The sequence below is a fragment of the Simochromis diagramma genome, unplaced genomic scaffold, assembly GCF_900408965.1.
Source record: "Simochromis diagramma unplaced genomic scaffold, fSimDia1.1 OVJJ01000630.1, whole genome shotgun sequence".
NCBI lineage: Eukaryota > Metazoa > Chordata > Actinopteri > Cichliformes > Cichlidae > Simochromis > Simochromis diagramma.
Genome location: NW_024386927.1, coordinates 1,380,827 through 1,407,903, shown reverse-complemented (window position 1 = coordinate 1,407,903; position 27,077 = coordinate 1,380,827). Strand labels below are relative to the sequence as shown.

The following is a 27,077-nucleotide window of genomic DNA, read 5'->3' as shown; positions in this document are numbered from 1 at the left end:
AGAACTACTAATAATGGCAGAATGAATCTTTCAGGAAATGTGATCTGATTAGACCTTTTTGGTCTTAATTTGACAGAAGGTGGGGTTTATAACACCAGAGGGTGATAGAGACGTTTTGGCTTCACTGTTTGATCTTCCATATACTGTCGTTGTGTATAATTAAATGTTATTAATAGTTAGTATTAGACATTGAGTTTTGGTTCATGCCTACTCACCTCCTTTAAATCCCCATCATTGTAGAGTTGATGCTAACATCTCTGTATAAGTGGTCTCACATTAACTCCAGTTGCCTAGGACGATGGAAACAACAGACAAATACCACAAAAACACACCAACATAAACACACCATCACTATACTTACATGTTACATGTGTGCAAAAAATACCTAAGAGACATATAATACATAAATTCCTCAGAAGTCCTACGAGTCATTTTCAGCTTTGTATCTACCTGTATGTGCCCTTTTTGAAACAACAAAATTGTTTATTCAACATTCAGTATTTTCCATCCATTCATCTTCTTCCGCTTATCTGGGGGCAGCAGTCTAACCAGAAAATCCCCGGCCTCCCCCTCCCCAGCCACGTCCTCCAGCTTGTCTGGGGGAACACCAAGGCCGAGAGATATAATCTCTCCAGTGTGTCCTGGGTCTAGCCTGGGGCCTCCTCCCGGTGGGAAATGCCGGAATACCTCACCCAGGAGGCATCCTTGTCAGATGCCTGAACCACCTCAACTGGCTCCTTCCAATGTGGAGGAACAGCGACTCTACTCTGAGCCCCTCCCGGATGGCTGAACTTCTCACCCTCTCTCTAAGGGAGAGGCTAGCCACCCTTCAAAGGAAGCTCATTTCTGCCGCTTGTATCCGCAATCTCGTTCTTTCGGTCACTACCCACAGCTCGTGGCCATAGGTGAGAGTAGGGACGTAGATTGACCAGTAAATTGAAAGCTTCCCTTTTACACTCAGCTCTCCCTTCACCACGACAGACAGGTACAGCATCCGCATCACTACAGCCGCAGCATCAGCCTGTCTGTCGATCTCCCTCTCCCTTCTCCCGTCACTCATGAACAAGACCCCGAGGTAATTAAAGTCCTCCACTTGGGGCAGGAAGTCGTCCCTGACCCGGAGTGGGCACTCCACCCTTTTCAGGTTGAGGACCATGGCCTCAGATTTGGAGGTGATGATTCTTGTTCCCACCGCTTCACACTCACTTCTAACCATTCCAGTGCGAGCTGGAGGCCATCACCTGATGAAGCCAACAGAAACCCATCATCCGCGAAAAGCAGAGATGACATTCTGAGACCACCCAATATTTTCTAACATGCTTAAGTAACTGTCAAGTGTACACATGCGCAAAATGATGAGGTGCTTGACTGCTGTGGATGTTTCACAAACATCAACAAACTGCTCATTTTTACAAGTATTTAGCAGTATTCGCACAAGTCTTCTTTAAAAATGTAATAATTATTACAATTTGACTAGAGTTTATGCCTTGCATGGACCATCATGAACAATAACAATAATTGGGCTAAATCTTCATGCCTGAATACTGAGAAAACTGTTACAATGTAATTTACAAGGAACTACAAAAGTGCATTTTCAAATATTTCAGTTGATAGTAGGACTGTTCCATTGTTCACAATAATAATGGTATATGTTTTTACATGATGTAACATTCTCATATCATCACTGTGTATGTAAGTGCTCTCAACACAGCCGAAGCACAAGTCACAACATTTCCACTAGGCCTTCAAGGCTTTGGCTTCAACACCATCTGCAACAGTGGTGACAACACTTCTGACACTGACATCAGTATAAAGTGCTTTAGAACTCCAGCACAAATGGAAAGTTATTTGCTGACCGAACATTTCTGTCGAAAAACATGAGCAGTTTACAGTAGTATTCATTTCATGAAAGTAATTTGTTTTGTTTTTTTTAGTAATCATTGTCACTTACAGTGCACGTCATTGCCTATAGGAATATAGGAATTATTAGGCAACAGAAAACTTCTAAGAACTTTTGGGAATCATCATTGATTTTAATGTCTCTATATTCTCTGTGTTACCATGATCTTCCATGTGATTAGTCAGTTTTCAGAGGCTGTGTTTAGAGCAGTGTGAGGTGAGCAGTCTGACCTGGACAATGCATATTTTTTTCTCTCCCAACATTCATTGGATTCTGCTCAGAAAATTCATTTCCAAGGGCCAGACTATTAAAGTGGAGTTGTGCTGTGATAGCCTCAGGGGTCTGAGTGGGAACATTAAGAGGAACAAATATAGAAACAACCTGTGCTCTTCATCAATGTACTATCTTCCACATGATTTAAAGTTAGATTCGCCTCCATTCAGCTTAGTTCACCTCCCATTGTAGAGGCCCAAATAGAAGAGGACATGGCAGGACTTCTAGTAAGAGATCAGAAATAGCAGCCATGCTGGAAATGTTCTAGAGGTGCACAACAAGTTTTGAACTTTATTAACTTGTTCTCATAACAGTTTGAGAATTAGTAATAAATGAAAGCACAAGTGTGCATTATATGTATAAAATAGATGAGTTCAGGTCTTAATAAAGACAAGCTTTACAACAGGGAATGGACAGTGAAGTGGAACAGGTCAGCAGCACATTTTGTTACTACTTCTGGAATAAACATTTATTGTTAGACCAAGTTATTAGATATTGAAGATATTCCCACTAAACACTGGATGTCGGATAGACATGCACATCATGTCTATGTTTGGTTGTTGGTGACCAATTCTGGACATCTATATGATGTCCAAACTAGGCCTGCAGATTGGACGTCCAGCCATGACCCAGCTTGGATTGGATCAATATGTTGTTCAACATTTGACCTTTAGACTGGGTAATCTTTGTTTTTACTGACCTGAGAAGAGAAGTTGTTGAAATTACAAGAAGTTTGTGCAAATGTGCTTGTATGAACTGACTATCCGCTATCTGCTGCAAACTGCCTGTGGCAAGCTGGGGACATTTCTACTTGAAAACCACTGTGCAGCTGCTTACTTTTGTTTTAGCGTCAGGACCCCCCACGCCATCTTGGAGATGTCCACTGATCACTCTGCATCCTTTCACACATAACTGTTTCCCATGTCTCCCTTTGAAAACATGAGACCACAGCAGTATAAAAATGATGTATAAAATGAGTCTAAGTTTGATGTTGAAAGGAAGTCCACAATGACCACAGCATGTGCACGACTGAAGCTCCAGCCCCAGTCCATCTGTCAATTTCCTGCTGCCATTGCCCCTCACTCATGAACAAGACTCCGTTCTAAAACAGAATGATGTCTGGATTAATATTTGCATGTGTATTTTCATTCTGAGGCTGTAATAACAACTAATGTGGGAAATGTTACGTAGTATTTAGAACTTTATTCTCTATAATTTAGAGCACTGAAGTTCAGTACAAGTATCCAGTCCATCTATCCATTCTCTTCTCTCCTTCGCCTGGCCTCAGCCACCTGTACCCAAACTCCCACCCATGTAACAAGTAAGCTCTTAGTTTCACTAATCCTCCCTTTTCGTTTCACTTACTGTGTTTACGCATCAGCCGTTCACTGACCCTCTTCTCCCTCTCTGTCTGCTTGCTCCCTTGGTTGGATTTGTGTAAATAGATGTGTGACAATAAACTTTTTCACTGTGATTCGTGTGTGTCTGAGTGATCAGCTCCATGAGTGTATTTCTCATTACACATGACACTGAGGCAGTAAAGACGTTTGAAAGCATAAATTCTAATTAATCACAATTTTTCACAAGGCATTTTGTCTTTGGGTTTTTCTCCATTAGACATCAGCCTTAAACGTAGCTGCTTGTGTGCTTATAACACACATGAGCAGCAGTTGCCTAATTGTCTACAAATAAGAAATGTCTTTTTCCCCTGTTTGACTGATTAATTTGTTAACAGCTCAGATTTGTCTCACAGCTGATGATAGAAAATCGCACCCTGAGGGCCTATTAAGCTTTTTTTTCCCCCCCTCTGGTGGAAACTTGATTAAGATGTTGCCTAGAAACAGGCTCCTCAAAAAATGGCGCTTGCTGAACCAAGAGTTTGAATTGAAGTCCTGTTTAGCCTGTATGTGCTAAATGCTACATGTTGTGAGACAAAAATATCAAAGTGCTACTACTCTTCACTCAGCTAACTGCAAAAAAGATACATCATGCACAACTTATTTATATATAAAACCTGCCTGGTTGTATTGTATGTACAAATACAACCTACAGTGCAAGTTATGATAAACGTAATGACCACCATATAATAAACCAGCAAACGCCTGCTGGCAATCATCATCACACTTCCTGTGTTTTTTTATTGCCTGCATGAGTGTTTGGCATTCCCCGATGAGTATCAGTGTGAGATTTCTGGAAATATGTAACAGTTTTTTGTGTGTGTGTTTTTTTCTGCACACACTAATTAATTTCAAAGCAGTTTAATTTATCCGTAGGTATTTGTATAGCACATAGCTGCACATTATCATAAAATAAATTGATTGCATACTTCATATAGAGCACCTGTTCAGCAAAAACACACTGAAAATAACTTACAAGTCTAAATGATAATGCAATCCTTTTAAAAAATCAAAAGTCCAATTGAAATGAGAGCTCTGACAACTCTAGAAAAACCTAGTTTAAAAAAAATCCCTGCATAGAGCAGGGCCTTCTTACTACACATCAGTGATCAGGAACAAGAAACTCCGGGTTTCTCTTCAGCACTGTAGCCAGCCTGACAAAGAGTCAGAGCTGTGTTTAGCCTACTGTGTAGTATGACTGTGTACAATAGACATATTTAGCAGTTTTACCAGGTTTTTTAATGTTGTAAGTTTAACATGTTTGTCTGGAACAGGTCTGTCTTGTAAATGAGATATTGGGTCTCAATGGGACAATGTGTGTAAATAAAGGTTAAATAAAATAAATAAATACACTCTTTCTCTCAGATCGAGCCTGATTTTCTTTTCTTCTACAGAAAATGGGATAACACAAACGGAAATTTTAAAATTCATACCATAGGTGCATCTACTAAAAATGTGTGTGTGAAGCACTTACATAGAAAGAGCTTTTAAAAAGTACCTGTGTGAAGTTGTGTAAAGCGCTTTGAGTGCTCAGTTAGAGTAGAAAAGCATTATATAAGAACCAGTTCTGCATAAAGACTAGAGCAACCAGGAATCAAACCACAAACCTTCCAATTAGTAGATGACCAGCTCTACCTCCTGAGCTACAGCCACCCACCCAGAACAAACTCTTACATTTATACTTCTTTAACAATACCACACACAACAAAACCACAGCTCTAGTGATGACAGCCACCCTCTTGTTTTTATGGGTGTAGTTGTTGCCATGTCTCCTGGCTGCTAGTTATTACTTGAAAGGCCCTATACGGTCTGGGGTTTTCAAAGGAATTCACTATTGTGTAGAGCTCTGTAGTCTGATAGTGCCTCTGGAGTGTGTCAGGTGATTCTGAAAACTGAACTGACTTTCACACACTATTTGTAGATTAAACTCACGGGCAACTGGAGCAACGTGAAAACTGGGAAAGATCTTAAAGAAGGAAACACACGAAGCACGTGGAATATCAAACGTGTATTAATGGTATTAAGACTGCAGCTACATGGTGGGATGAAAGGAAAGACTCCTTCCTAGGAAACACTGTGTCTGAAGCACCAGTTCACGTGAAATAATCAAAGTCTGTTTCCAGGGAGATTTCACAGTTATGCATATTAGCTAAAAAAACTCTCTAGTACCAACACTAAACAAGACGAAAAGGTAAGAGACAGAGAATGCTGTAGGTGTGCTGCAAGTCCTCGCTTTTCTTCCTTCCCCTTTCTTTCACTGCATCGATCACCTGTTTCCCGACGCAGTCATGAACAACAAACTATTTTTACACATCTGCACGGCACAATCAGACACACACGCTCAGCTTTAGCGCATCTATTGCAGCCTCCCAGTGCACACAGACATATAGAACACACACACACAGAAGTGTGTACACGCTCGCTTGTATAAATTAATATACACACACTTAATCAGACTTAAAAATGAGTGATGTATTTCCTTTTTCCTCACTCGTTTGTGCATCACACGCATCGTGCAACATTAGCTATACACACACAGCTATGGGCATGCTAAGGTTTGCCACATGGAATATGAGAGAAGAGGTTAAATGTATTCAACCAGTTTAAAAAACTACACGCAGATGTTTGTTTTATTACAGTAGACTCATAGACCTAATGTGTTCTCAGTCTTCTAAAACTAGGCAAAGGGGAGTAGCAACTTTAATACATAATACATTACATTAATTAATACATTAATTTCGCAGTATTCAATGCACTTATAGATCCAGAGGGTAGATTTGTAATTATTAAATTGTTAATACTTAACAAAAAGTTATGTATTTAAAGTATATATGGCCCAAATGTTGATGACCCCTCCATGTTTTTTTGGTGCACCTCTGAACACCTAGGTTGCTCACTTGTTCTTGGGGGCGACCTCAACTTTGGACTAAATGAAGAAATGGATAGGCTCAACACAGCAGGAACTCAGCAGTCCACAAATATACTTAAACAGTGCATGAGTGATTTCGGACTTTGCAACACATGGCGCTCCCGTCATTCCAACTGTAAGCATAACCATCAAATCCTTAGAAGAAGCCTATGTGTCCTGCCAGGAACAGGAAATACTGAACGAAATATGTAAAACAAAATTAAATGAAATTATTAATTTAAAAGATGCAATTCTTAGTACAAAGACTTTGCTTGAAAAACTTTGAACATGGTAACAAATCCGGTCAATTTCTAGCTACCTATTTAAAAAGAAAGAAAGAAAAAATGGGGCGGCACGGTGGTTAGCACTGTTGCCACACAGCAAGAAGGTCCTGAGTTCAATTCCAGCATCAGGCCGGGGTCTTTCTGTGTTTGCATGTTCTTCCCGTGTTTGCGTGGGTTCCCTCCGGGTACTCCGGCTTCCTCCCACCGTCCAAAGACATGCAGCTTGTGGGGATAGGTTAATTGGATAATCCAAATTGTCACTAGGTGTGAATGTGCGAATGAATGTGAGTGCGAATGGTTGTCTGTCCCTGTGTGTTGGCCCTGTGACAGACTGGCGACCTGTCCAGGGTAATGGTAAATGGCCTGCATTTGTATAGCGCTTTTCTAGTCCCTAAGGACCCCAAAGCGCTTCACACTACATTCAGTCATTCACCCATTCACACACACATTCACACACTGGCGATGGCAAGCTACATTGTAGCCACAGCTGCCCTGGGGCGCACTGACAGAGGGGAGGCTGCCGGACACTGGCGCCACCGGGCCCTCTGACCACCACCAGGGTGTATCCCGCCTCTCGCCCTATGACAGCTGGGATAGGCTCCAGCGCCCCCCGTGACCCTGAAAAGGATAAGCGGAAGCGAACGGATGGATGGATGAAAGAAAAAATGCCTATATGTGACATTAAAGACTTATCTGGGAACACGGTATATGACCCTGAAAGAATAAACACCACTTTTAGGGACTTGTATAAAACTTTATATTCACTACAGATAAACCCATCTAAAAACTACCATGATAAGTTTCTTGACAACGTAACCCTTTAGAAATTACCAGACAGTCAAGCAAAGGCACTGGATTCACCACTGACATCAGGTGAACCCCAGGAGGCCCTAAAAACTACGCCCAATAATAAGGCTCCAGGTCCAGACGGCTTTCCATCAAAATTCTACAAAGAATTCTGGACAAATCTGGCTACCACCAAGTATGAATTCATATTTACATTAGTCTCCTGCTACGACCAGGCAAAGACCCTGTATTTCCCACCAGCTATTGTCCAACATCCCTCATTAATGTTGACCATAAAATTATCTGAAAGCTCTCTAAAAACAGATTAGAGAAGAGAAACCCCCTCATAAAACATCCTGACCAAACCGGTTTCATAAAAGGCAATCAGTCATCAACAAATATATGTAGATTACTTAATTTAATAGACTATTCATGTAGTAAAAAAATTGAAACCACACTATTCTCTAGATGCCGAAAAAGTGTTTGACGGAGTTAACTGGAAATTTTTATTTGCAACTTTCCACAAATTTGGTTTTGGAAACTCTTTCACAAACTGGTTAAAATATTATATAATTCCCCAAAAGCATGTGTTAGAACAAATGACCAAACATCCTCCAGCCTCTGTCTCCAGAGGGGCACCAGGCAGGGACGCCCACGCTCCCCTTCACTGTTTGCAATTTTTACTGAACCACCAGGAGCAGCAATTAAACAAGCTAAAGTGATGAAGGATATGAAATGCAAGAATGTAGAACATAACATCAGTCTTTATGCAAATGATGTGTTACTATTCTCCAGTGCTCACAAACCACTCTCTCTGAGACATTATTCGATAAACTGGTTGAAATCTACAGTTATTCCGATTAATTGCTCCTTTCCATTATTCTTCTTCTACCCCACTGCAATATGGAAATATCAAATATTTAGGTGTTAATGTCTCTCGTAAGCTTGCAGATTAAACCACATCCGACTTTAAAAGAAAATAGAAGACGATCTTTCTAGATGGAAATCTCTACTCATATCACTCATTGGAAGGGTCGCTTCCACTAGGGGCGGGTTTAAAAAAATCAATTTCCCAATTCAAACTGATTTTAGTTTGAATAACGTGATATCGATTCATTAAATCCTGAATCGGTTTTTAAATATAAATTTATTTTGCCAGAAACGCCAGCATCTCAGGTTAAAGCTCACAAAACTATTTCAACAACCACCAAACAGCTAAAACAGTAAATGATTAAAGAGCAGGTAACGAATTCCACAAAAACCATGAAAACGCAGAGCGCGGTTCGTTCACCTGACAGCACGTCTGCAGACATGCCGTCGGGTGCTGAAAGCAGACGTCTCACAGATTCTGAAGCTGCAGGTTTCATTACTCCTTCATGTTTTTCTGTGTTTTATCCTCAGTTACTTTGACACAAAGGCAGCTGCTGTGATGCTCACACCTCTGATGAAGTCTCACAAGTGACAGCTTTGTTTTTATATATAGATACGGATAAGTACTGATAAATGATCAGAATTATAATATTTCTGACTGTCTGAGTTAAAACTGAGTCAGAATTGAATCGATTATAGAAATCAAATTTGATACTCAGCCCTAGCTTCTTGCCAAGAATCAGTTATTTATTTTCAATGATCCCGAGTTAACCATCACCAGGCTGGTTTAGATTTCTGGAATTGTCTATTTCTTTATTCCTTTGGAAAGATAAACCCCCATGTATTAGCTTCGAAATGCTACAAAGGACTAAGGATAAAGGAGGACTAGATCTGCATAACTTTCAACTTCTTAGCCAACAGGCTACAATTCATTTCACGGTGGTTAAAACACCCTTTTAGATGAGCCCGGGATAGACAGCGATCAGGCACTATGCAGTAATATAGAGATTTCAGACTTACCATTCATTAGCTCAAACATTAAATGACATGTATGCTTCAAAAGCATCAACATCAGCTACGCTCTGACAGCATGTTAGGATTTTCTAAAAATGACAGAGTCTTCACACCCAATTGGAACAACCCTGACATACTACAGAATAATAATATGATTAACTTCCCAGATTGGAGTTGTCGAGGAATTAAATACTTGGAACATGTATTCAAAGGAACAGACTTTATTACGTTTAACAGACTAGCTGTACAGTATGGTATTAACAAGAATCGATTTTTAGAGTATCAACAAATTAAATCTATAATTAAAAATAAATTTAAACCTAATCAAGTAGAATTACAAACTCTATTGAGTGTGGTGCAATTCCTTAATCTCAAAACCCCAAATTACTGTCTAAAATATACAGGACAAAATAGATGAATCAATGTCTCTTCTTACTGCAAAACGGGAGGCGGCTCTATCAGTCAGCTTAGACCAACAATTCTGGTCTCAGATATGCTTAAAAACCTTTAAATGGATTAGAAACCCTCGTCTACAATTAACACAACATAAAATACTACACAGAGTGCACTATACAGGTCAACAGATGTCAGGATGGGTTTTACATCTTCTAACAACTGCTCACACTGTCATTGATCGGCTCCATCACCTAGTGGGGGCTTGGTGGTCATGGTTTTGTCTCGCCTTTGTTATTGTAGTTCATGTGGGGGTGGGTACAGGCTCGGGGTATTGGGGATTCCCTAGGGACGGGTTTCTTGGGGGTCTCAATCTGGGGGCTGTGGTCATCACCTGGACGGGACTCTGGTGGCACTTGGGTGGTGTTTTTTTGGTGGCTGCATAGAGCAGGGGTGGGGGAGGGTATGTGCCGGTTGACATACATTACCTTGATAGCTGCACTGCTCTTGGGTGGGTCCAGGGTGGGCTTGGGGTTCAGGCTGGTGTGTCCCTGTGGTTGTGGGTGGGTGCATGCACGGGGATGTGTAATGCGTTCATTTCATTACTTGTATATGTGTGCATGAGGTTGGGAAGTAATGTTTGTGTCTGTGTGCCTGTTTGTCTATGTTTATGTGTCAGGTTGGGTCTTAGACTCCACCTCTCTCAGAACATCCCAGGCCCCCCAGGTGTGGGGCCTATCTGCCCCCCACCACACTCCCTGCCAGTGGCTGGCACCATGGCTCGTTCGAGCCCCTTCTGGGATGTGTAGGAATCTCAGATCACGGGTCTCTGGGCCCGGTGGTCGGTCTGCTCTGGTGTAGTCGGCTGCTCGCGGAGCCTGCAGACTCATTGCTGCGGCCCCCTGTGGCTTCTACACCATGGCTGCTGAGTGACCGCCCCCCCGTCCGGGGCTCTCCTCAGCTCTTTTCTATGTTGGTGGCACGACTGCCCCTCTGGTGGTCCTCCTCGAGCTCTGTGTGCAAACAGGTACTCACAGACACACACTATCCTGGTTGGCTGCTGCCTCTAAACATATTGTGCATTGTCAGACTTGTGTGCTGCTTAGTAAAATTCAATATTTATTATATTACTTTTACTAATGCTTATGCTGGTTGTTGTTGTGGTTTCCCTACTGTGTTGTTCTCTTTTTGCTTGTTTTTTTTCAGCAGGTGATCAAACTTTTCTCTCTTCTCCTCTGTTTTTCCTTCCCTTTCCTTCTGTTGAGTCTCTTCCCAACTTCTCTTTACTTCATCCTTCTCTTTCCCGTCCTGTGCGTTTTGATTGCAGACAATAGTTCAGATTGCTACAGTGCCTAAGACTAATCTAAAAGTGGGAGTTCATGACACAAAGGTTTGCTTTTTTAACAAAAGACTTTCATATCAGATTATATTCTTGTTTAAAAATGAGGTAGTGACTTATGTAGTTTTGTCTGAGTTTCACACCTTTATTTGTAGACATATGTTTTAAATAGGATCAAAAGCTCACTTGCTCAAATTATCCAACCTGCGCTCATGCAGCTAACAGCACTGTTCCCTCTAAGCTGCACGTGTGCGGACTGCTGACGGGGTCTCCGCACACAGACAAGATTGTCTGTGTGCGGAGACCCCGTCAGATGGATGGATGGATGGCAAGCAAAATCTGTTGTGAACAAATATTATAAACCCCACCGATAATCAGTTCTTAGAGGTCATCAATATGTGCGTCAGCAGATGCGCTGCGCACAAAAAAAAAAAAGGCCAACATGAATTGAAAATAAAATAAACACGTTCTGTGCTATTTTGCAATGTGAGTCAGTGAGTGACCGGTGACTGGCTGTTCCAGCCAATGATGCGATTCACAACCGCTTTTATACAGCTAATCAACGTCCTTATGCTAGTCATCATCCTTATTCGCCGCCATCCGTGTTTTAGCTAGAAAAGCGGTGTGGCAGATGAGGAGTGAAGACACGCTAATGCCAACGTGTACAAGCATTAGAGATGGGAAAAGGACACACAGGAAAAATAAGTTGAAATATAAGTTCTCAATCAGATTTGTGCTCATCTAGCGTATTTATAATTTTCATGGATATTGATCATTAAATACTGTCATTAAATACATTTCTACTACTGTATATTGCAGACAAAGAGCTACAAGACTCTTTCCCGGACCACAGTATGACAGTCTCACCCAGTACCAGGAGCTTCGCACACTGGCTAATACTCATAATACAAGTCAGAGCTTTATAATAAAAATGTCAAGTGTGTTTGCAAAATTGGAGTTTATAGTTGGCTTTGTTTGGTTGGCAGTTCATGTTTTGCCATAGTTAAAATTAAATATTTATACTTCCAATAGTGTTAACATTTTACAGAGGTTATGAACAAGATTGTTGTCATTTTTACTGTAAGTGGGACAAAGCACTTAATTAAAAGTATTCTACCAGTAATGTAAATGCTGTAATTTGGTTCTTTTAATTAACCGTGTAACTTGGATGGATGCGATGCTGGCGTGACCATGGTGCTCACGTCTGATGTTGCTCACAGCAGTCACCGAGGGACCGCTCAGGGAGTTTGTGTGTTTGCTCAGACACATAAAAAATTAGAGGGAACAAAGGCTAACAGTCTGTGTTGTAGCCATTCCTTTTGAAACTCCTTGCTCTCATTATCTGACCACACAGCAGTCATGCAGAGCCAAATGTGTTACAATGCAAGCAGACAGACAATCTTCAGGACTTACACGTGGTAAACTGTGAAAACTATTCTTTCCAGGGATAAATGTTCAGGTCTTCTTCAATTTCCTATCACAAAAAATGCTAGAAGGTTTCTGAATGCAACAGATTTTGTATTGTTACATACTGTAAGAAACTGTGACATTCCGATGTGTTTCTCAGTGTTCCAGAGAGTTTACCGTCAATCCAACATGTCCTCTGGGAGGTGTTTGTATGCTGTGTGCTGAGAGGGCAAAATCTTCCCATGCTGTCAGCGTTCTGACTCCTGCTCAAGAAATTAACATTTCTTCAGCATCCTGACAAAGACCAAGCAGGAGTCTGTCTTCCTATGTTACCAGTACTCTTTCTTTCGCCATAGTTAAATCTCATCACCATAGTTGGAAAACCTGTTTCACAGATTACTGCCGAAATTAAAACTGACATGCTGAGCAGTGTACCGAAAGAGTTAGTAGTGATGTTGATGCTTAAACTTATTGAACTTATCATTGTGAAATAATATGGATTGTACACTATTTGCTTTCACTCACCCATCCAGTTCGTTGAATTCAGGTGTTCTAATCACTTCCATGGCCACAGGTGTATAAAATCAAGCACCTAGGCATGTAGACGGTTTCTACAAACATTTGTGAAAGAATGGGTTGCTCTCAGGAGCTCAGTAATTTCCAGCATAGTACAGTGATAGGTCCTGTCCAGTCCAGTCGTTAAATTATTACATGTCAGCTGTTAGTGGTATTATAACAAAGTGAAAGTGATTGGGATCTACATTTCCAAACCCAAACTGCTGTGAGATTAGTGAGACCATATGCTCCTTGTCTACCAGTGTTATTCTTATAGCCCTATGGGCTTCCCTCCAACATGTTCCAACAATCATCAGCATTTTCTCTGTTTGCATGTATGTAGTTACTTACATAGAAAAATTGGGGCATAACTGTATGTAGATTGCAAATAGGGGCCTGAGAGCCTGATTCAGCAACATATGCAACCTTTGTTAACAAAATATTCCTGTGTGCACATTTCTTGAATCCCAGTTGCTATATTACAGTCATATTGTACTCTATATTTTCAACATAGTGTTCAATATCTGCCATCACAGGCATGTGAACTTGAGTGACATCCCATTCTTAGTCCACAGGGTTTAATATGATGTCAACCACTGTTTGCAGCTCTGACAGCTTTAACTCTTCTGTGAAGGTTGATGTGTATGTTTACCAGTGATGGGAATAACAGCGTTACAAGTAACGGCGTTACTTTTTTCAGTTACAAGTAATCTAACTAATTACTATTTCTATCGTTACAACGCCATTACCGTTACCGACAAGAAAATGTGGTCGTGTTACTATTTTTCAACAAACAGACGATTGAAGCTGTGTTCAGCTTACCACATCTTATATCAGTTTCTGGCAGACGATCACTTTTTGGCCAGTGTTGCCAACTTAGCGACAAAGTCATTATATTTAGTGAGTTTTCAGATCCCCTTAGCGACTTTTTTTCTAAAAAGTGACTAGCGACAAATCTGGTGACTTTTGTTGGTGTTATTGTGTGTGAATGGGTGAATGACTGAATGTAGTGTAAAGCGCTTTGGGGTCCTTAGGGACTAAGTAAAAGCGCTATACAAATGCAGGCCATTTACCATTTATTGAAGACTTATGACGACTTTTTGACGTGAAAGCATGTATTGCTTTCAATTTCAACAAGCAGCGCGTTCTGCCGTGGGCACCTCACCCGTGCAAAGCGCTCACAGGCTGCGGATAGTCCTCACGCAGCAGTCGCCTCCAGCTGCTGTCAGAACAGGAGATGTTTACACCTTTGCATCCAAACTGCAAATAAATCACGCATGAGCGAAGCCGCTGTTCCTGCACTGACTGTAATGCAGTCAGTTTTTCTTTTACTGTTACTTTTTGTGGATGACAAGGCTTAAAACTACTTAAAAGCACGCACACACATACTATGCCACTATGCCAGAGTGCCTATTTTGGGTCAATTTTGTTGATCGCAAGCCCGAATAAAGGCAAGGGGTTGGAATTGTGACATTAAAAAAAACATAATTGCTAGAAGAAATTTAATTTGTAGTTATAAATATATTCTAAATGCATTTAGGGTGTTTTTTACTCACTTTGTGTCTTTTCCATGATGTTATTTCTCTCTCCTACAGCGTCGGTTACAATAACATAAGCATTACCAATTATGCAAATTAGGTGATGACTTCATTTAGCGACTTCTAGCGACTTTTAGGACATCCAGTAGCGATTTTCCTTACTGAGGAGTTGGCAACACTGTTTTTGGCACAACACCTGGAGCTCGGGGGCAAAACATTGCATGAGTGCTGCTGTTTGACTGAGGAACACTAAAGTAGTCGTGGTAAGCCAATCACATGACCACTTCAAGATGACAAAGCAACACAAAAAACAAAGCAACTGGTGACATATACCAGCTTTTAAATTGTGCTGATAGGCCACGTAAAACCAGAGTCATGGTAAACAATATATACGCGGTGTTTTTTCCTGAATAGTTTTGTCACATTTACTGTCTAAGTACAGCGCTAGCAAGCACTCTCTGCTTATGACCAAAAAGCAAAACAAAAAACAGGCCTTTTGTGTTGGTGGAAAAATGTACCATGTTGACCAATGAAAAAATGATATCGCAACATGACATTTGGTTGTTTAGGAAAAGGGGGAAGTTTTAGGAGTGACGGCAAGAGAGCGAGAGAGTGAGAGAGAAAGAAAGACTGCAGAAAAAGACAGCGACATTGAGTTTTGAGATGTTTAGCATGTTTGAAATCAGAAATCAGAAGAAATCAGAAATCAGAAAGGGGTTTATTGCCAAATGTTGAGCAGGTTTACAACATTAGGAAATTGCTGCGGTGCTTCAGTGCAAACATAGTGTCATAAATAGCACTTAAATAGACATGAAAAAAATAAAAGTAGGAATAAGAATTAAAAGTGCTACGTAGAAAGATATGTGCATGAGATATACATGAGATATATACATGAGAATAAGAATTAAGTTTGGAGTGTGTAGTTAATGTGGTGTCTTGTGTAGTTAGTGTGTAGTGTTGTGGATAGTTTTGTGTTGTGTGTCAAAAAAATGCTGAATGAAAACAGGAGCAGTGATACACCTGCTGTCAGACCTGCAGGTATCAGGCTGTGATGTTCTCCTTTATAGTGGACAGAAAATGTTTTTTTGGAGTGGGACAAATAATTTGTGTGACATCAAGGGTGTAGATTTGGTTGTGGCATTGGTGGGGACGGATGATTCAACCATCGAACCCGGTCCCGTTTCTTATTTTTTCCTTTTTGTTTTTGCTTCTTGATAAAAGTAGAACTATACTTGCCTACATATGCTATTCTACCTGCTTTTAAACCATTTAAAATTACAATTCATAGTTTTATATGTGAATTATATAATGTTAAATTACTATTAAACCAATGACTGACTAAGTATTTTAGACTTCAGCCATATTCCATATAAATCAGGTATCATACAAAAATAAAAATAGCTTCAAATACAGTCATGACAATAAAAGAATATGACTTTAAGGACTTAACATCATTACTTCAGTTACACCAACATCTCTGACACATTAGCACTAAGGCAACACTGAATGACCTGGTGGCTTTTGTCCATAAAACTACTCATCTAAGATTACCACAAAGTAAAAGATCTCTCAGCAACATTATGCAACATTATAGGCACTACTGCCCTCTATCAGATCAGTGAGCTGGGATGTTTTATTCTAAACATGAACTACAGCAACAGACATGGACTACATGCCCCACACAACAAACACATGCCTGCTCCTCTCGTTAGCTGAAATGAACTGCTGGCATATTGGTTTTACATCTATACTGTCCAGTCTCTCCTGGTGGACATGGCATCACATTATTCATGGTTACATACAATTTTAGACTGATGTGGGCCAAGCCTAGCACCTACTTGCCAACCTTGAGACCTCAGAATTAGGGAGACATTCAAAGGGGCTGGGGGGGGGGGGGGGGGGGGGGTATACATGTACATATATATACAAAAAATTTGAATCTTACAGTGTTTATTTATCGGATGTTATTATTGTCCGACCGGAAACAGGCCGCGGGTGTCCAAATTCAGAAGCTGCGTCCACCTGAGGATCCGCCCTTTGTGGTCTAAGTGGGCCGGGTCCTCCGAAAGCCGGGTAGACCGGAAATGACTGTGAAAAAACTGTGAAATCGGACTAGTCTAGCCTTCAGAATTACGTCACCTGCCGTCTGCTCCTTGCTGTCTAAAATATAACCGGACGCTGGCGTAGATGGTCGAATAAAGTGCTGTTTTCACACAGCAGTTTATTCAGCTGTGTGAGAACCCCAGAGGAATCCTCCCGAGGGATTAATAAAGTTTTATTTAATCTAATTTAATTGAATAACTTTAATCTCAGCCAAAACGATTTACTCACCAACAAATAAAATACAGAAAAAGGCCAAACAATAACATGTTTAAGTTATTTGACGTTTACACAGCTACATTCTCGCCTGAAAATGTGTTAAAAGTTTATTTTGCGACCCAGAAAGAGTAATAAGAGTAATATTAAAACTAAGTAGCTGCAGTAATAGTAGCCATCATTGGAAACTGGAATTGGCTGGGCCAGTCTGGGATATGGTTTTCAGTTTTGTTGTCCAGGTGGAAAATCGGGAAAAATTGGGGAGAATGGTCGCCCCGGGAGATTTTCGGGAGGGGCGCTGAAATTCGGGATTCCCCGGAAAAATCGGGAGTGTTGGCATGTATGTCCTAGCATAGCCTGTAACGTTATTGTGACGGACACATTATATGAGTGAACTTGACTTTAAGTGACTTACAGGTTTCTTTGAAAAATACTTTCTGCATGGGGGCCCAGCCCTGGAGCAGGGTGCCGCCGGTGCATCGAGCCACCTGGGGGGCTCTTCAACTGGTGGGGAAGACTGTCACATCTTGCAGGAGCTTTCCTCTCCTCAGGGGCTCTCTCTGCAGGAGGGGGAGATACAGGAGAGGTGGAGGAAGATCTCAGCCTGGGTGTTTATTGTCTTATGTAGTCTGGAAGAAGAGTGGATGGTGGGGTGGGTGCAGTTTTCTCTGTGGTGGGGTTGGGTGGACTGTCCTGGGCTCTGTGGGGCCGGGAGGCGCTGCTGCGCTGGGCCCCGGTTTGGATGGGCCTGGGCCCCCTTTCCCTGGTGGGTCGCGGAGTATGGGGGTGCCTACTGGGGTCAGCGGGGGAGCTGGCCCCAGGGAGGGGTCACTTGCCCCTCCCTTCCTTCCCTCCCCATCTCCAGCTGCCTCCCTCTTCCCGCTCCACCACAACCACCCACACATGCAGGACCTTGGAGTAGGGGTATGTCACCAGGGTGCAGAGGAGGCCACCCCCCCCCCGTCCCCTTCTGGCTGCCTCTGCCTCAATTTTATCCCACAACTTAGACATTCACATTACTCACACTCTCATTACACATACATATAGGATCTTGGGGGTGGGCACGATACACGGAATCCAAAGTACCATCAGGGTGTACACCCCACCCCTGGCGTCGTTGCCCACCTCTCAAGGTTAAATACACGTAGACATTGAGGGCTAGCAGGAGGGACCATGCGCTTACCTGCTGCTCTCTGGCAGGTAGCTCCATGCCCTCCTGGGTTTTAAATGCACCTTAGAACACACATGCATCAACACTACAATGAGCGGGTGGAGGGAGGTTTGGAGTCTTCTCTCACCCCCATTCTCTGCGACCTGCTGGAGCGGGGGGGCTAGGAGGAGGAGTTGGCCGTCCGACTGCGGTCTGGAGTGTGGGGCCTCCCTGCTGCTGCGGAGTCGGGGCGGTCTGCCTCCCCCCACCGCAGGGAAAAGGGTAACACCACCTGGGTCTGGGTGCAGTTCCCCCCCTCCAGGGGCAAGGGTACCTAGACCCGGGGCTTAGAGTACGCTTGGGGAGTGTGATTGTGTGTACAGCGTCTCTTTATGTCTGTCTCCACGTTGGTTGAGTGTGGAGTAAGTGTATATGAGAGCATGAGGGTGGGAATGGATGTTTGTATATGTGTGTGCCTGTATTTCTGTGTCTATATGTCAGGTTGGGTGTCAGGCGCCACCTCTCTGGGGACATCTTAGGCCCTCCAAGGTATGGAGGCCTATCTCCCCCTACCACCACTTCCCCTGCCAGTGGCGGACTCCCTCAGACATCGGTGCGTTGGTGGTTCTTTGTGTCTGGGGATGGGCGTCCAGGTACACACCGGCTCACTCCTTGGCGGCCGCTTATCGGGGCCTGGAGCCTGGGGCTTGCTCGGGCCACTTCGGAGGTGGGGTGCCCCCGGCCTCTCGGCCTGGGGCTTGGTCACTCAGGCACAGCTGACTGCCGGCGGAGCTCACGGGCGCGTCACTGCAACTCCCCCTGGCTTCTGCTCCGCGGCTGCTGAGTGAGCCCTCATCTGGGACTCTCCTCAGCTCTTTCTGGGACAGTGGCGCGGCTGCCCCTCTGTTGGTCTTCCTTGGTCTCTTGTGTTCTGGGGGCCTCTGGATGTCTGGAGTTTTGATCTCCTCCATACCTGCTTCATGCCCTGGAGGACGGGGCTGTGGCCCCCCCACACCCTCTAGCAGATCATTACATGAAGGAACCTTTTAAAAAACAAAAAACAAGCGCGTCCATGCTCACAGGTGTACACACGGGTGATCACACCCACAAACTACACCCTTTTTGGCTCCTACCTCAAAGCACACTGTGTTCTGTTGATCTTATGTGCTGCACAATAATGTGTAATATTTAGTATTTACTGTCATATTCCCATATATCATTGTGATGTTGTTTATTCTATTACTCTTGTTCTCTTCTGCTTGTTTTCTTTTTTCTTTCTCAGCAGGTGACCCAGGTGACTGATATATGCATTTTTTTCTTCTATTTTTTCTTTTTCTGCTCATTCTGTTGGTTTTTGGTTTTTGCCCTTCTCCCCCGTCCCTCTTCTCAGCTGTTTCTCTTTCCCTCTTTCTTTCTCCCCTTCTTTCCCCCAGTCAAGTCTGTCCCATATTCAGTAAGTGAAAATAAAATAAACAATAAAAGGTGAATCAAATCGACTATTATGGCAAGGCTGGGATGGTCAATTTGGTAAAGTAAATCCGTTGGGCATCTTTCTTTGCCTTTAGACAACAATTCTGATGGCAAAAGAGCCAAACGGGACAGGCAAAAAAACAAACAAAAAAAAAAACAAAAACAACTTTCTTATATCCAGGTTCTTCCTTTGCGCTGCCATCCTCCTCTCAGCGCAGGTTTGCCGCTGCTGAAACTAAACAGAGCTCCCTGAAAGGCACAGCCAATCACATTGGTCATATTTGTCACATGACGTTGGACTCCAGTAGAGAACAAATTTAACTCTTTCTGCACCGCTCGCTGAATGAGACGCTGACAGATTGTTTTTTTCTTTCTATCGGGTTGTTTTTCTTTACTCGAAGAGATCAAATTATTGGTGGGGACAATTCAATAATCGCTGGATATTGGTGGGGACATGTCCCCTCCGTCCATGCCAAATCTACGCCCTTGTGTGACATCATATTAAACGCAAAACACCTGAATGTTAAGTAAACAGTTTGAAATGGTTATAAAAAAAGAGTAAAAGGTAAATGGCTGCAAATAACTTTGTTGTAGGGCTGGGCCATATTATACCGTTCACGGTAATACCGGTATAATGTTAGGCAACAATAAGAAAATTATATATCACGATAGAATATGGGTAAAACACGCATGCGCAGTGCCTTTGTTTTCATACGCACATGGCCGAAAAAGTATGGCGGCAACGAAGAATGAGAAGGGGGAAAGCGCATCGATGAGTGAAACGGATGAACCAGAATTGGTTTGTAAAAATGGTGCAACTTCAGTGATGTGGAACTGGTTTGGTGTTTGTCCGTCAGATACACGACAAAGGACATTTTTTTGTAGAACATGCAAGCGGGCCGTCGTTATTACCATATTTGTCGGACTAAGGTGCTCGTATATCTGGGAGTAATCTGGGTCCAAAACTCCGTCCATTTCAGGTCCCAAAGTCAAACGAACACTGCGGCACATTGAGAGTTAAAAACTGTCTAAATTCTTTCACCTTTAATAAAATGATCAGCATTGCTGCTTTACCAGGTGAAACAATTAAGTTTAACATCCAGGCATCCATGAAAACAGAATTTGTTGCATTTAACGGAGTTAGAAGTTAGCAGGAAGTTAGCAGAAGTTAGCTCGCTAGTTTCGCTAGCTACCTAAGCATAACATAGCATGTTCTGACTGAGAAATTTCTGAAAAAATTCAAACGTACAGCTCCGCTAGCACTTCCAAGATAAATGAAGACAGAAAACTAAACAGCAGTGACATTTGTAGGGTTACTGAAGTTGGGCTAGCTGGTATATAATGATGTGCTACATGATCGCTAGCGACACAGCTATGTTAGCATAACATAAACAGTGAAGCTGCAGGATGAACGCTAACACTTTTCCACTCGATAAAAGTTAACGTGAGGGTTCCTGATGGTTAGGGACAAATACAATCACATGGCAGGATGCTGTAAACAGACCAAACTTCAGTCTGGAGAATCTGAGATAATCCATCCACAATATGAGGTTAGTCATTAATATACTGCAACAACATGGGAATAGAGCAGCTGTAATAGAATACAGCATTAATGAATCAATGATACAGAAATGGAGGAAGCAAGACGTATGAGTTGAATAAAGTTTGATTTATCTGACTGCTTTGTTTTGTTTAATGTGCCTTATAATCCCGAGCACCTTATGGACCGAAAAATACGTATTTGGCTTTTTTATTTGGCACACTGCAGTTTAATGTTGCAAATTTTCAAATATATATCATGATAAATATTTTTGGCCATATCGCCCTGCTCTACTTTGTTAACATGTTTGTGGTTGTTACAGTAAAAAATGTAACTTTATCTACTCGGATTGTATGGTTTTTGTCTGATTTTAAATCAATTGTGTTAATACAGTATGTCAAAATGAAAACATAACTGTAAATTCAGACATGTGAGGTTGTACTGAAAAGGATGATACCAAACAAGGCAAAGTAAATTGTTTTTAAAGGTGAAATGTAGAGGAAACATCAAAAGGCCAATTATACCCTGGACCACATGATTAAACATTTTTTAAAAGTAACGCAATAGTTATTTTTAAAGTAATTAATTACTTTTAGAATCTTGTAACTCAGTTACTAACTCAGTTACTTTTTTGAAGAAGTAACTAGTAACTATAATTAATTAATTTTTCAAAGTAACTTGCCAAAAACTGGTGTTTACGAAAATCTTTGAACATTCTTCCAGAAATGTACTTGTGTTGGACAAGGAGACATGGCTCTAATTGACCCCAAAGGTGTCCTATCATGTTGAGGTCATGATTCTGTGCAGGCCAGTCAAGTTGTTCACTCCATGGACCTTGTTTTGTGCATGGGTCAGTCTTGTTGAAACAGGAAGGGGGCATCCCCAAACTGTTCCCACAAAGTTGGGAGCGTGTAATTGTCCAAAATATGCTGGTATGCTGAAGCATTGAGAATTCCTTTCACTGGAACTAAGAGGCAGAGCCCAACTCAATTTAATTTTCTTTTTATAGCACCAAATTACAACAAAAGTTGCCTCAAAACACTGTATTGTAAGGTAAAGAACCTACAATAACACACAGAAAACCACTTCCTGGGTCTCTTTTCAGCGGCTCATAAGTATTTTTGTCACTGAGCAGTGACAAAATTTTCCTCATGATGGTCTTTCTAGTTTAGCAAAGCCGTGCACCATCTCAGATTCCTATCTGCAATCTGCATACAGTTATGCCCTCATTTTTCTAAGTACCTACATACATGGAGAAAGTGCTAATGACATTGGAAGAGGGAAACCCATAGGGTCATAAGAACACAGGTACACAGGGAGCACATGATCTCACAAATCTCACAGCAGTTATTAAAAGCATCAAGCTTTTCCATTATCTGTGGGATTGTGCCAAGAAATTTGACTGCAAGTGATGACAGGTAATGAAATAATATTGTCATGTATTTAACTGCAATTCTGTGTATATTTGACTTTCAGGCTTTTGGAAAACTAAATAGTGACCAAAAAGAAATAAAAACTAATAATAACATCAACAACATTAGTAGAGATAGGAGCACTGAGTAAATTTTCTAAAAAAGCCAGGCCTTCACCATTATGTTTGAGTAAGCAAATATTGATAAATCCCAGATTGTTTGTATGCATAATTTATGCACAGATTGTTTTTTTTAATGCAGCGCTTGGAAAGGAGGCCCAATAAATGTTCCCAACAACTTCTCATCAACTAAGAAAAGGATGCGTGCAAAAATGCACATATCTATCTACCAATCTATCCATATATATATATATATATATATATATATATATATATATATATATATATATATATATATATATATTAGGGGTGCAACGATACACAAAATTCACGGTTCGGTTCGGTTCGATACTTTGGTGTCACGGTTCGATATTTTTTCGATACAAAAAAAATGTTCATGCCTTTTTAATTTGTCATTTATTAAAATTATAAATATATATTTTAACTCAAAAGTACAGTTTTTAAATTTAACCCTAACCCTTGTGCGTGTTTTTTATTTTGACAGCGAATGCGCACCTGCGGACCACTTATGTGCAGCCCTGGTTATTTAGCTCGTCATATTGCAGCCACAGAAATTATTTTGTCCATGAAACCATAAAGCTACACTTTCTTTTTGCCTTATAGTCTGATTTGTCATAACTTCTCCGTTTTGTGGTAAGCTTTTCTTTGGCTGTCACTTCTTCACCCTGACCTGTCTTATTTGGCTCAGCAGAACTGAAATGCTTTTACACGCTCACTCACATAAGCTCAGCGATTCTCTGCGCGATCAACCTCTCACATGTTTAAGCTGCGGGAGATTTCACTTGTCATGTTTGCATAGTAAGCTAACGATTAATAAGACGATGTCAGAGGAATTGGTGCACAAATTATCATCACTCACAGATCAGTGCTGTCACTCTCTATACACAGTTCGCACGATTGCAAAGTGAAAGCAAAAAAACAAGCGCAAATTCAAACGCGACTTCAATATGTCACATATTGACAGTGGCTCACCGATGCCAATGACATAATTACCCAGCTACATTTCTGAAAGAATGCAAAAGCATTGACATATATTTTCCTACAATAGCCCGACGGGCAGGGAAGAGATAGATTTGGTAGCCCGACTGAAAAAATCGCTAGCTCCGGGACGTCGGGCTAGCGATATTGCAAGCCCTGTATCTGATTGAGGAATCACTCATCTTTGGAAAAGAGAGTTTATTACAGAGAAATGGCTCTTTCCAAAATAAAAGCTATACTATCCGCTTCTTCTGGGCTATATTCTCAGCAGCATAAGGAGAATCATGTGCTAACAGCTGTCTAAATGACTCGGCTAAAGTTAGTAGCATGCTTGCTTTTTTTTGTCTGCTTCCACTTGTTTTTGCACCAGGATGATGTCGGCGTAAATGTGCAGTCATATTCGTTGTGTTCCCACTAGTGCTTTCAGGTTAATCTCGTTGAAATGACCTTAACGCCACAACACGGCAAATCTCCGTTAACGAGCTACCGCCGATCGCTCCGTGCATGGGGCTAGACGGCAAACATGTTAACGAGCTAACTGCGCTAACACACTAGTTCACACCAATGTAATTGAGCATTGCATGGCACATCCAACATACTGTTTTACTTTAGTCCATGACTCGCTTACCTTCAGGGTCATACGTCACATGAAAACCAAAATAATTCCAAACGCCAGATCTGAATGAGGGTGGGGGAGGTCCATGTGTCTTGCTAGCTTGCCCTGCGCTCTTCCTTCTGACTATGCTGTCTGTGTTGAGCGCTCAGTGGATCTGCGCTCGACAGTGCAGCCTAGGCGGAGTAGTCGAACACAGATTCACTGAGCGCTCAACACAGACAGCATCGTCGGAAGGAAAGTTGATAAAATAAATTACAAATGTTGTATTGTTCGATACATATGCGTACCGAACCGAAAGCACTGTATCGAACGGTTCAATATCGATACGAATATCGTTGCACCCCTAATATATATATATATATATATATATATATACACACATACATGTGTGTGTGTGTGTGTGTGTGTGCAGTTTTGCACGTATCCTTATATATATATATATATATATATATATATATATATATATATATAAAATTGTTGATATTTTATATTTTTATATATCGCAACACTACTTTAGTCCTTTGTTTGGCCATTTTAGTTCTGATAGTTTACTCCATTACTGTTGCACACTGGAGTTTTATTTTCAGCCTCCCTGTCAGAGGACAAAGTCTGAAGTGTGGATTATATAAGAGTACTGAGGGAGTCTTGATCAAACATGGTCACCCTGTCTGCAGAATATAAAGAAAGAACATCACTTTCCAACCATCACCCACTACTTTATTTATTTTTTCCTCAGTACATCATGTAGGGATCTCATGGTGTCAATGTATTGTAAATACTGCTTGCCATCCAATCAAAATACGTGAGTCATTAAAAGAAATAGCTGTTGTTGATTTGGTTTTAAGTGTTCAGCCAGAGAAAAACCGTAGGCTACATGGAAGACTCCTTATTATGTATTCTAAAAACTTATTCATGAAATTGTGCATGATGCCATTGAACATACTGTAAGTTACTGCAACACTGATAAACGTGTGTGTTGTTTTACGTACAAAACCTAGTATCATACACACTAGTTATTAAACAGAATGCAAAACCCTATCATACATATCTGTGTGAGTACAATTTAGATGTCAATTTTCTTTCATTCAATAAAAATTATTTGAATTGGTGCATGAACACTTGACATTTTCAGAGATAACCCTGATCATTTTGGTCACTAATCATCCCACCCAGTATGGGATTCATTGTTTTAGAGAAGTGAGCTACTGCACTTCAAAATAATCAGGAACTGCTAAAGCTGTTTTAACTGAATGCTGCGCGCACACATACCCACACACAAAGCCCTCAGAATGTATCCCTGAGGAAAAACTTGAACCTCACTCCATCTTCTGTCTCCTGCTGGCTCAGCCCTCCCTGTAGGACAGTCACTTCTCTCTGGTGCAGTGGAGCTCATTTCCACACAAATAGTGTGATACTTCACTTTCGTAAAAATAATTTTCTTGTTTATTCACATACATGTATATCGGTTAGAGGAACATGTATGCTATTTCCATTAGTTCATGCAGGTGGTGGAAGTGTCTGTAAATATTCAATGAGATTACTGTGCACACATAATGTGAGCAGCTGTTATAGACTGCTCTTCAGCTGGAATATTCCTCTCTACTACATGGTCTTTGTGCAGCACAGATATTATCTGACTAGTAGGGAATCCTCTGTCTCTCACAACATGAGCGTATCTATGATTTCAAAGAACATAACACTGACTTGCATTCATTTTCTACACAGTAACTCTACTTGCCTAGCGCTAACCCTTATGCAAACTTTCAATACAAGCTTTCATCTCAAACGTTTATTGACTTAGATATGGTACAAGTAAGAGATGTTCCACTAAGTAACCAGGTAAAGATAAAAAAGGTCTGCACAACATGAGTAAAAAATCTCCACCTCTCTCTTTCTCACTCACACACACACACACACACACACACACACAAACAATATTACCATTCAGAGAGATTCCATCTTGTATCCCCACATTTTACTTTGCCCCACTTGCTCTAGCAGTCACCTTCCCATTACAGGGAGTGCAGAATTATTAGGCAAATGAGTATTTTGTCCACATCATCCTCTTCATGCATGTTGTCTTACTCCAAGCTGTATAGACTCGAAAGCCTACTACCAATTAAGCATATTAGGTGATGTGCATCTCTGTAATGAGAAGGGGTGTGGTCTAATGACATCAACACACTATATCAGGTGTGCATAATTATTAGGCAACGTCCTTTCCTTTGGCAGAATGGGTCAAAAGAAGGACTTGACAGGCTCAGAAAAGTCAAAAATAGTGAGATATCTTGCAGAGGGATGCAGCAGTCTCAAAATTGCAAAGCTTCTGAAGCGTGATCATCAAACAATCAAGCGTTTCATTCAAAATAGTCAACAGGGTCGCAAGAAGCGTGTGGAAAAACCAAGGCGCAAAATAACTGCCCATGAACTGAGAAAAGTCAAGCGTGCAGCTGCCAAGATGCCACTTGCCACCAGTTTGGCCATATTTCAGAGCTGCAACATCGCTGGAGTGCCCAAAAGCACAAGGTGTGCAATACTCAGAGACATGGCCAAGGTAAGAAAGGCTGAAAGACGACCACCACTGAACAAGACACACAAGCTAAAACATCAAGACTGGGCCAAGAAATATCTCAAGACTGGTTTTTCTAAGGTTTTATGGACTGATGAAATGAGAGTGAGTCTTGATGGGCCAGATGGATGGGCCCGTGGCTGGATTGGTAAAGGGCAGAGAGCTCCAGTCCGACTCAGACGCCAGCAAGGTGGAGGTGGAGTACTGGTTTGGGCTGGTATC

General features: G+C 41.5%; 1 protein-coding gene and 1 long non-coding RNA gene across 8 annotated transcripts in view; one reads left to right on the top strand and one right to left on the bottom strand.

The window, feature by feature from the left end:
- LOC120736740 (disks large-associated protein 1-like) overlaps window positions 1-27,077 on the bottom strand; it is a 181,084-nt gene that overhangs the window by 130,167 nt on the left and 23,840 nt on the right. For 5 of the 7 annotated variants that reach the window (XM_040037034.1, XM_040037029.1, XM_040037027.1 and 2 more), the window contains exon 2: window positions 216-290. The exons of 1 other annotated variant lie outside the window; for it this stretch is intronic. The gene's annotated coding sequence lies outside the window, so the exon portion shown is untranslated. Of the gene's footprint in view, window positions 1-215; window positions 1,119-27,077 lie in introns of those variants that run through there. One more of the 7 variants, XM_040037030.1, reaches the window with a different exon arrangement.
- On the top strand, window positions 11,331-11,611 carry LOC120736742. Its single transcript, XR_005696600.1, has 2 exons — window positions 11,331-11,453; window positions 11,575-11,611. It is a non-coding gene; the product is annotated as an uncharacterized LOC120736742 (long non-coding RNA).